A 12,058-nucleotide genomic window follows, 5' to 3' on the forward strand; every position below is an offset into this window, starting at 1 on the left:
CACTTGTGCTCCAATTCTAATGACCTCTTTAAACAGTAATCTCCTCGTCCTCCTCCTTCTGCTCTCTACCATCTCTCTCCTCCCCCTCCCCCTCCTTCTCCCTTCCCCACTCTCCGGTGTAACTGATACATGGAATGTTTTCATACATGTCTATCTTGTTGACTGTTTCAATTTGGAACACATTAGTTTGTATTGCCCAGTTATCTTGATGAGCTCCTTTCATCAATTGTGTGGTCACTGCATGAACTCAAACATGTATAGCAGTAGTGGTGGGAGAGGTGGGAGGAGGCTACCATTACAACACTTAAGGAGAGGGACAAGGGATGTAAGTAGCACACACATCTGAAGCAGCCAAGCAAATTATCTGTCAACAATCACCACACAAAGTATAACCATGAAATGAAACAGAATTATACCTGCCTAATGGTACAGATTACAGGTTTCTGGACTAACGTATTAAAGGTATCAGTTGAAATAGAGATTTCACATAATATATCATACAGTTATAGAGTTGTCAATTTTACCAATACATGAGCTCCGATGTACAGTTTATTAAGAGTTAACTGGCCACTTCATCTTTAAACTTAAGAAAAATCCTGGGATACAGCAAATTCTGTAGACTGAGGATGCTAGAAAACACATGTGCATCAAAGAACATAGTTGATACTGGGAATCAAACTCAGGCATAAATAGGTGCTTGACACTATAATTCTAGTAGACTCCTATGGGAGCACTGTGTCCACTGCATTATACCCTACCAACAGAGTGGAAAGGTCTACTTTGTACTGTTAAAGATAGTCTAAGTATCCATAAACTAGGCATGTGCCACATTCAATCCAGTGGGGTTCTGACAGGAAATACAGCTTGAGTCACTTAATGACTGCTAACAAAGCTCATCAAGTTAGCAAAAGACTTAAATGGTTTCTATAAATGCTTTCACATTCAGAGGGATTATACCCATCTACTACTGTTCTCTGACTGGACAGTATACACATTATAGCTGTCATTTGATTTAACAGATTTAGACGACAAATGGGTAAATTGGTTTGGTAGGACAGATAAGGGGAAGTGCCAAGAGCATAAGCAGCAGTCCTAACTGAAGCAGCCAAGCAAATGGACAATTGCCGTGCATTGCCCTAATTAAAATCATAAAATTAGATGCTACAAACCAGGATTGAGAGAGAAAGACACCACCATATCAGTTTATCTCAGGAGACAACTAATTCAGCAGTGCTAGGAAACACTAAGAGGATTCTGTTTCATAGAATAACTGCACAGTTGTACGAAAACAAATGTGCATGAAAGGACTGAATGGGTGCTGCAATTTTAACTTGGCTATAAATAAGAACATGACATTAGTAATAGTGTCAGTAAGAGTGACAGGATACACATTGCAGAGTATCTGAGTACTCACCATCAGATATTCAATGCTGAGGATGAAGATGAGGAGCACAAGTAGATAAATTTCAAACGTTTCATTCAATATGCCTTAGACCCATATTTTCTGAGCAAGGTCTTAATGGATGGGAAAGACCCACTGTGGTTTAATACGCATATTAGGAAATTGCTATGTAAACAAAGAGAGTCAAAACCTAGCTGACAGAAGCTGAATGAAGCAAAAATAAGTTTAAGAAGATCAATGAGAGAAGTGTTCAATGACTTTCAAAGTAAAATTTTGTCAATTGATTTAAGTAAAAACCATAAGAGGTTTTGATCTCACTTGAAATATGTAAGTGGTTGAAAATGCACTGTTCATTCACTCAGTGACCATACTGGTACTGACACAGGAGATAACAGAGAGAAGGCTGAAATACTGCATTTTGTTTTCTCAGATTGTTTCATCATGGAAGACTGTAACGTGGTCCCTTCTTTCAAGCATCATATGAACTATGAAATGGTAGATACTGAGATACTGACACTGAATAGAACTGTAACTACAATTACTAAGTAGTGGAAAGGCATCAGGACCAGATGAGATACCTATAAGATTCTACAAACATTTTGTGAAGGAAATCACTCCCCTTCTAGCTGCAGTTTATCATAGATTGCTGAAGTAACAAAGGATATTTATTGATTAGAAAATAGTGCAGGTCATTCTCATTTTCTAGAAAGATCATAGGAAAGACACACACACACACACACACACACACACACACACACACACTCACACACACACACACAATATTGACAACATGCTATTGTAGAATTATGGATTCTGTTTTATGTCCAAGCCTTAAGATGCTTTTGAAGAACAAAAAGGTCCTCAATGAAAATCAACAGGGATTCCGCAAATAGAGATCTTGTGAAACTCAGCTCACTCTGTTCCTCCATGAGACACATAGTGCTGTAGGCAAATATCACTCAGGTTGATCTCATGTTTGTTGACTTCAGGAAGGCATTTGACAGCGTCTCACACTGGCATTTAGTGCAGAATATATGAGTTTACTGAGTATTATACCATATTTGTAACTGGATTCAAAACTTTCTTGTAAATAGAAGTCAACACATTACTCTCAACGGATCAAAATCAACAGATGTAAAGGTAATTCCTGGAGTACCCCAAAAAAGTATGATAGGACCATTACTGTTCTTGTTCATAAATAATATAGTAGAAAGCACTGGAAGCTCCTTAAGACTGTTCATGATGATATGGTTGTCTATAAGAAAGCAGCAATGCCAGAAGACAGTATTAATTTGCAGAATGGTCTTCATTCAGGGTATTCCATAGGTTTTGCCATGAAGGAAATTCTTCAGGGATGTGAAATGAGTCAAGGCATACATTAAATAAGTGGACCATAGATAAGTAAGCTGTATTTGGCACTCAAAAGCATTATACCTGAAGCCTTCAGTGACTACCATATAAAGGCTGTTTGAGGCACCAAAGTTGACGTCTAGATGGATGATACAGGAAATCAAATGATTGATAGCAAGCAAAAGCAGAAATGCTGAATTCTGTTTTCAAAGGGGGAACTAGTAGTTCTGCCCTAGTTTAAATCTTGTACCACTGCTCAGATGAATGATATAGATATTAATATCAGTGGAATTGAGAAACAACTGAATTTGCTAATACTGAAAAAGGCCCAATGGAACCTTTATCAAATTCTAGATACACACATCAAAAAAAGTTCTGAGAGTTCCAGAACCTGTACAGAAAATTGGAATAGAGATCAACGTAAACATCATTTCTGCCCTTTTTATTGCTGTTCTGAGAGTTCCAGAACCTGTACAGAAAATTGGAATAGAGATCAACGTAAACATCATTTCTGCCCTTTTTATTGCTCATGAAAACCACACATTGCATGTTGTACCACCATACAGTGAGACCTTCAGTGGTGGTGGTCCTGATTGGTGTATGCACCGGTACCTGTAATACTCAGTAGCACGTCCTCTTGCATTGATGCATGCCTGTATTCATCGTGGCATACTATCAACAAGTTCATCAAGGCACTGTTTGTCCAGATTGTCCTACTCCTCAGCAGCAGTTCTGCATAGATCCCTCAGAGTGGTTGGTGGGTCATGTCGTCCATAAACAGCCTTTTTCAATCTATGTCAGGCATGTTTGATAGGGTTCATGTCTGGAGAACAAGCTGGCTGCTCTAGTTGAGTGATGTCATTATCCTGAAGGAAGTCATTCACTAGATATGCATGATGGAGGCCTGAATTGTCATCCACGAAGACGAATGCCTCACCAATATGCTGCCAATATGGTTGCACTATCGGTCGGAGGATGGCATTTATGTATTGTACAGCCGTTACGGTGCCTTCCATGACCACCAGTGGCATACGTTGGCCACATTAAATGCCACCCCAAAACATCAGGGAACCTCCACCTTGCTGCACTTGCTGGACAGTGTGTCTAAGGCATTCAGCCTGACTGAGTTGCCTCCAAACATGTCTCTGACAATTGTCTGCTTGAAGGCATATGTGACACTCATAAGTGAAGAGAATGTGATGCCAATCCTGAGCAGTCCTTTCGGTACGTTGTTGGGTCCATCTGTACCACACTGCATGTTGTGGTTGCAACGATAGACCTCGCCATGGACGTCAGGAGTGAAGCTGCGCATCATGCAGCTTATTGCGCACAGTTTGAGTCATAACACGATGTCCTATTGCTGCACGAAAAGTGTTATCCGGCATGGTGGCGTTGCTGTCAGGGTTGCTCCAAGTCATAATCCATAAGTAGTGGTCATCCCCTGCAGTAGTAGCCCTTGGGCAGCATGAGCCATTTGAAAACCAATTTATGCTTTTCTCATGTGATATTGTGAAAGCTGTGGACCAATAAGGCAGGTAGATGCAGTAGTTAATGATTTCGAAAAGGCATTTGGCTTATCAGCAAAAGTAGTATCAAGGAATATACTACAGCCCCCTATGTATTTCTCCCATAAGGGCTGCAAAGAAAAGATGAAACTAATTACAACATGCACAGAGGCATTTAAACATTCTTTCTTCTCATGTCCTATATGTGAATGGAATGGAAAGAAATCCCAGAACATAGTAATGTGGAGGCCTCCTCTGTCATTCATGTCACAGTGGTTTTCAGGGTGTGTTAGGAGTATGAATGTAGATTTAGTTGTAAAATAGCTGTTACAAACTAATTCTGCACATTGTATAAATGATTAACAATTGTGTAGGAATATTGACAATGTAGGGAAAGATAGATTGCTACTTACCGTGAAGAAGACGTGTCAAGTTGCAGACAGGTACAATTAAAAGACACTCACATGTTGCTATTGGGCCATAGCCTTCATCAGTAAACACACCACACACACACACACACACACACACACACACACACACACACACACATCCCATGCACACATGACCACCAACTCCAGAATCTCAGGCCAGAATGCAACATCATGTGAGATGCAAGCAGCAATGTGGATGGGATGGGAAAAGGGAAGGGGCAGTAGTGTTGAGAGAGACAAATGCTGTCTAGTGGAGTGTGCAGGGACTAGATTCCAACAGGCACAGTGTCAGGAGGTTGTGGGGCAGGGAGGTAGCGAAAAAAAGCAAAAAAATAAATAAATAAATAAGAAGAACAGGAAAGACGGGTGGATGCATTGACAGACAGCTGCAAATAAAGAGGGTGTGAGGCAAGAATGGGGAGGAGATGATAGGACATGGAAACTGTTGGTGGATGGTGTGGGAACAATGTGTTACCATAGGTTGAGGCCAGGATATTTATGGGAGTGGAAAATATGTCGTAAGGATAACTCTCATCTGCGCATTTCAGAGAAGATGGTGTTGAAAGGAAGGATCCAGATGGCTCGGGTAGTGAAGCAGCCATTGAAGTCAAATGTGTTATGTTCAGCTGCATGTTGTGCCACAGGGTGGTCTCCTTTGCTCTTGGCCACAGTTTGGCAGTGGCCTTTATCCTGGTGGACAGCTGGTTGGTATTCACACCAATGTAAAAAGCTGTACAATGATTGCAGCGTAGCTGGTAAATGAAATGGCTGCTTTCACAGGTGGCCTGGCCCCTCATGGGGTAGGATAAACCTGTGACAAGACTGGAATAGGAAGTGCTGGGTGGCTGGATTGGACAGGTTTTGCACCTATGTCTTCCACATTAGTGTGATCCTTGTGGCAAAGAGTCATAGGAAGTGCTGGATGGCTGGACTGAACAGGTTTTCCACCTAGGTCTTCCACATTGGTATGATCCTTGTGGCTAGGGGTCGGGATTGGGAATGGCATAGGGATGGACTAGGATGAAAGTTGGGTGCCTGATGGAACACCACTTGGAGGGGGGTGAGAAATATCTCGGGTTGGATGTATATTATGTAGAGAGCTCTTTTTTTTTTTTTTTTTTTTTTTTTTTTTTTTTTTTTTTTGCAGTTAATAAGTGTTTCAAAAATCTCATGACACTGAAATGCATTAACTGTATATTTTAATCAACATGAAACACAAAAAAAAACTCATTCTTAACATTTACAAGCACAGCAGTCATTATCTTCATATGAGATGGCACCACAAAGCACTGAATATTTTAATCTACATTAAACGCATAATAAAACACTCATTCTCAGCATTTAAAAGGACAATTGCTACGTTTGTAAATGCTAAGAATGAGTGTTTTGTTAGTGTTTCATATGGATTAAAATATTCAATGCTTTTTCTTTCACTATTCATGACAAATGAAATGTTTCAAGTGATTTTGGTACCAGATAATGGCTTACAGCCAAAACCAGAAGTACTAATAAAACCCAGTTACTGCAGTTCAGTGTCATACGTTTTTTGAAACATAATGCGTAGATATTGAATGGCTTGTCATTCCACACACATCCAAGAGAATAGTGAAACTAAACTGGTTACAGGTTGGCGATAAACACCTTAATACTCAACTTTACAAAAACTCATACTGTGGTATTACAAATAAATAATGTATCAGAAGTAGATATCAGTGGGTACACATAAATGAAGGTCTGTGTGTCAAATTTTCTGGTCTGCAGCTGGATAACAAACTGAGTTGACACCACTATAAGAATAAGTTACGCACAATTCTTAGTCGTATATCTTTGAATTTAAAAACTTCAGTCACTGTATTGACCTGCAGAAAAGATTCATAGCATACTGGGCATATTTTCACACTATACTGTCCTATAAAAAATCTTTCAGACTGGTGTAGCTAGGACCATGAACATACTTGTTCTACATAAGTGTGCAGTTTGAGTGCTAAGTACTGATTCTGAAAATATTGGAGAAGCTTTGTTCAGGTTCCCAGCAATTCCTACACTCATGCACCATGACATTTACTCCCTAATGGTGTTGTGGCTAATTATAAGAATGAAATTAGGATAAACTATAAATAACATGACTATAGTAGTAAAAGAAAAAATAATTTTGATTTAGACTGTGCATCCCAGTCTACATTTCATAATAACTGACTACTATATTCTGGCGAGAAAGTCTTTAGCAGGTTACTGGCAGACATCAGGCAGGAAATTGGAAACCCCAAGATATTCTAAACAAAATCAATAAAACAACACTTCATTATTGATTACTTCTGTAATTTATCAGAACATTGGGGCATGGGGACAAAAATTCTGGTTAACTTCAATGTTCACATTAAACATGTTTCAATCTTCCTAGTAGATAAACAGCTTATAGTATTATCTGAAATCAGTAAATTTATGGAAATGTTTACTATGAAGTAGTTGGTTGAAACAGCAGCTGGGTAATGCAACAAGAAATTCAGTGGCTTTTTTTGAAAAGTAACAGCTTTCTCTATTAATCTAGAAGTAATTCCCATAGCTAACAAGAGTATATTAGTATTAGTTGCAATTGGTTGTTGGTATGCTTCACAGGATTAGCATGTAGTGACTGCTTCTGCCTCTTAATGTAGTACTCAACCATTTGCACATCCCTGAAGCCTCTTTTTCATGATAGCTATTGCCCTTCATGATGTGTGGATGAATGAATGAACTAAGCCTCTACATACTATTTACACTAATAGTAAAAAGCTAGAAAGCAGCAGGACAGCAATTTTAAAAAAAATGATATCAACAACATGACAGTATAACATAGACAGTCCAATAAAGTTTCTAGAATGTACAACAGTGGCTGGCAGGAGCCAGTACATGAAAATATAAAGGGCTTTTGTCCACCAGGAGCCACTGGCTTTCTGCTGCAGGTGACGAAGGTGCTGCCCGTGGTCAGCAGCCTCTGGTGGGTTGCCTGGAGCTACTGAACACCACGCTGCTCAAACGTGATGTGCACCATGACAGCAGTGGTAGAACGTGTAGTAACATGCCAATTAGTAAATGAAGTTATACCAAGTGAATTCGGTGATGAAGGTGAGTTTTGTAGGATGACTCAAGATATAAATTACTACAGAGACAGAGTGCCTGTTTCTGTATTTAAAATTAACATATTGTTAATTACTTCATCTTCTACATGAAGATCTTTTCTATACATTAAGAATCACAGGTGAGATCACTGAGTAATTAGTGTTATCACACATCATGTTCTGCGAATATCATCATGAAGGAGAGCCTTTGGGGATGTAGAATGAGTTAAGTTATGTATTAACAGGAAGAGGCAGACACTACTTGGACCTCCCTAGAGTAAACATGGACAAGCAATGACTAATGACAATCTACTCTAACTGATAAAAATGGGATTTACTTCTAGAGTAACCTGTGTTAAATTTGAGCATATATTTTATGAATAAACAGCTACTTTGATGGTGGTTGATTTAGGGGAGGGGACCAAACAATGAGGTCATCAGTCCCATCAGATTAGGAAAGGATGGGGAAGGAAGCCAGCCATACTCTTTCAAAGGAACCATCTCAGCATTTGCCTGAAGCTATTTAGGGAAATTATGGAAAGCCTAAATCAGGACGGTTAGGTGTGTGCCACCTTGCTCGGTAGCTACTCAAAAAAAGGTAGTTCTCCTCTCTTCACTTCCTAGGTGCTGTCAGCACAAAGCATTTATGTGACATAAAACAGAATACTATGAAGTGTCTGTAAAAGCGCCAATGGCCTAGGGGTATGTCTCTGACCAATAATCAAAATGTCACAGGTCCTGCCATTGCTTGCATTTGGAATGAAAATCAGCAATGGTGGCCAAAGACTTCCAGCCTAAGAAGTTACCCTCAACCTTGTTAAAGAGGGCAGAGGAATGGACAGAAGTTCAGGGCACACTCTTGCCCTTGTTGTGGGAACTGCCCATAAAAGGTGGAAGAATCAGCATTGATCAACAGCATGAAGATGCAGAAGGCAATGGAAACCACTGCATTAAAGACACATGAGGTGTATCCACAAGTAAGGGGACAGCAAAGAGGAAAAAGAGAAAGGTAACCAAGAGACAAAGATTGAATAAGCAACAAAAGCGTAACATTCTGCGAGTTTGGGTTTCTAATGTCAGAAGTACACTCCTGGAAATTGAAATAAGAACACCGTGAATTCATTGTCCCAGGAAGGGGAAACTTTATTGACACATTCCTGTGGTCAGATACATCACATGATCACACTGACAGAACCACAGGCACATAGACACAGGCAACAGAGCATGCACAATGTCGGCACTAGTACAGTGTATATCCACCTTTCGCAGCAATGCAGGCTGCTATTCTCCCATGGAGACGATCGTAGAGATGCTGGATGTAGTCCTGTGGAACGGCTTGCCATGCCATTTCCACCTGGCACCTCAGTTGGACCAGCGTTCGTGCTGGACGTGCAGACCGCGTGAGACGACGCTTCATCCAGTCCCAAACATGCTCAATGGGGGACAGATCCGGAGATCTTGCTGGCCAGGGTAGTTGACTTACACCTTCTAGAGCATGTTGGGTGGCACGGGATACATGCGGACGTGCATTGTCCTGTTGGAACAGCAAGTTCCCTTGCCGGTCTAGGAATGGTAGAACGATGGGCTCGATGACGGTTTGGATGTACCGTGCACTATTCAGTGTCCCCTCGACGATCACCAGTGGTGTACGGCCAGTGTAGGAGATCGCTCCCACACCATGATGCCGGGTGTTGGCCCTGTGTGCCTCGGTCGTATGCAATCCTGATTGTGGCACTCACCTGCACGGCGCCAAACACGCATACGACCATCATTGGCACCAAGGCAGAAGCGACTCTCATCGCTGAAGACGACACGTCTCCATTCGTCCCTCCATTCACGCCTGTCGCGACACCACCGGAGGCGGGCTGCACGATGTTGGGGCGTGAGCAGAAGACGGCCTAACGGTGTGCGGGACCGTAGCCCAGCTTCATGGAGACGGTTGCGAATGGTCCTCGCCGATACCCCAGGAGCAACAGTGTCCCTAATTTGCTGGGAAGTGGTGGTGCGGTCCCCTACGGCACTGCGTAGGATCCTACGGTCTTGGCGTGCATCCGTGCGTCGCTGCGGGCCGGTCCCAGGTCGACGGGCACGTGCACCTTCCGCCGACCACTGGCGACAACATCGATGTACTGTGGAGACCTCACGCCCCACGTGTTGAGCAATTCGGCGGTACGTCCACCCGGCCTCCCGCATGCCCACTATACGCCTTCGCTCAAAGTCCGTCAACTGCACATACGGTTCACGTCCACGCTGTCACGGCATGCTACCAGTGTTAAAGACTGCAATGGAGCTCCGTATGCCACGGCAAACTGGCTGACACTGACGGCGGCGGTGCACAAATGCTGCGCAGCTAGCGCCATTCGACGGCCAACACCGCGGTTCCTGGTGTGTCCGCTGTGCCGTGCATGTGATCATTGCTTGCACAGCCCTCTCGCAGTGTCCGGAGCAAGTATGGTGGGTCTGACACACCGGTGTCAATGTGTTCTTTTTTCCATTTCCAGGAGTGTATGAACGTGGTGGAGAAACTAGAAAATCTGAAAATGGATATGCTAAGGCTCAGTCCAGATATAGTGAGTGTCAGTGAAGTGGAATGGAAAGAAGAGAAGGATTTATGGGTAGACATGTATAGGGTAATATCAACAGCAGCAGAAATTATTATAAGGATGTAGGGTAGAGAGGGAGTTACTGTGAACATTTCAGTGACAGGGTTGTTCTCACTAGAATTAACAGCAAACCAACACTGACAACAATAGTTTGGGTATATACGCAGACATTGCAAGCAAATGATGAAGAGACAGAGAAAGCATATGAGGATATTGAAAGGGTAATTCAGTATGTAAAGGGAGATAAAAATCTAAAAGTCGTGGAGACTGGAATGTAGTTCTAGGGGAAGGAGTAGAAGAAGGGGTTACAGGAGAATATGGGATTGGTAGTAGGAATGAGAGAGGGAAGGACTAATTGAGTTTTGCAATACATTTCAACTAGTGAAAAGGCGAGGGGATATGGGACAATTCCAGTTAGATTACATCATGGTAAGGCAGAGATTCTGAAATCAGATATTGGTTTGCAAGATGTACCCAGGAGCAGGTACAGACTCAGATCACAATTTAGCTATGATGAAGTGTATGCTTAAGTTAAAGAGACTAGTCAGGAAAAATCATTGTGCAGAGGAGTAGGGTACTGAAGTAATAAGAAATGAAGAGTATGCTTGAAGTTCTGTGACGCTAATGATACTTCAATAATGAATAGCTCTGTAGGTAGTTCAGTTGAAGAGGAATGGACATATCTAAGAAATGCAGTCCCGAAGCTGGAAAGAAAAACACAGGTACAAGGAAGGTAATTGATGGAAACCATTGGGAAACAGAAGTCGACAGAGAAGAGATGAGGGTTCCAATATTAGAGTCAATATTTAAAAGAGCTTTGGATGACTTAAGATCAAATAAGGCAGAAGTGATAGATAACATTTCATCAGGATTTCTAAAATCACTGGGGAAGTGGCAACAAAATAACTATTTCAGTTGGTGTGGAAAATGTATGAGACTTGCGATATACCATCAGAATTGTGGAAAACCATCATCCACACAGTTCCAAAGACAACAGGAGACAAGAAGTGTGAGAATTAAAGCACAATCAGCTTTACAGCTAATGGATCTAAATCGTTGGCAAGAATCATATACAGAAGAATGGAAAAGAAAACTGAGACTCTGTTACATGATGATCAGTTTGGCTTTAGGAAAGTTTAAGGCACGAGACAGGCTGTTCTGATGTTGCAGTTGATAGCGGAAGCAAGACAGAAGAAAAATCACAACAGATTCATAGAATTTGTCAACCTGGAAACAGAGTCTGACAATGTAAAATGGTGCCAGACGTTCAAAATTCTAATAAAAACAGGGGTAAGCTATAGAGAAAGATGGGTAATATACAGTGTGAACAAGAACCAAAAGCGAATAATAAAACCGCAAGGCCAAGAACAAAATGCTCAGATTATAAAGGGCATAAGACAGGGATGTAGTCTTTTGCCTCCACTTTTCAATCTACGCATGGAAGAAGCAACGGCAAAAATACAATAAAAGTTTAAGAGTAGGCTAAAATTGCAGGTGAAAGGATATCAATGATTTACTGATGACATTGGCATCCCCGTTGAAAGTGCAGAAGAATTACTGGATGTGTTGAAAGAAATGAAGAGTCGTATGAACACAAAATATGGCTTGATGGTAAATTGAAGAAAGATGAAAGTAATGAGAAGTAGCAGAAATGAAAACAGTTAGAAAC

General features: G+C 41.4%; 1 protein-coding gene across 1 annotated transcript in view; it reads right to left on the minus strand.

Annotated features, from left to right (window-relative positions):
- LOC124788652 (proton-coupled amino acid transporter-like protein CG1139) overlaps positions 1-12,058 on the minus strand; it is a 145,212-nt gene that overhangs the window by 10,031 nt on the left and 123,123 nt on the right. The gene's annotated exons all lie outside the window — the stretch shown is intronic.

This window comes from Schistocerca piceifrons, chromosome 3 (assembly GCF_021461385.2).
Source record: "Schistocerca piceifrons isolate TAMUIC-IGC-003096 chromosome 3, iqSchPice1.1, whole genome shotgun sequence".
NCBI classification, from domain to species: domain Eukaryota; kingdom Metazoa; phylum Arthropoda; class Insecta; order Orthoptera; family Acrididae; genus Schistocerca; species Schistocerca piceifrons.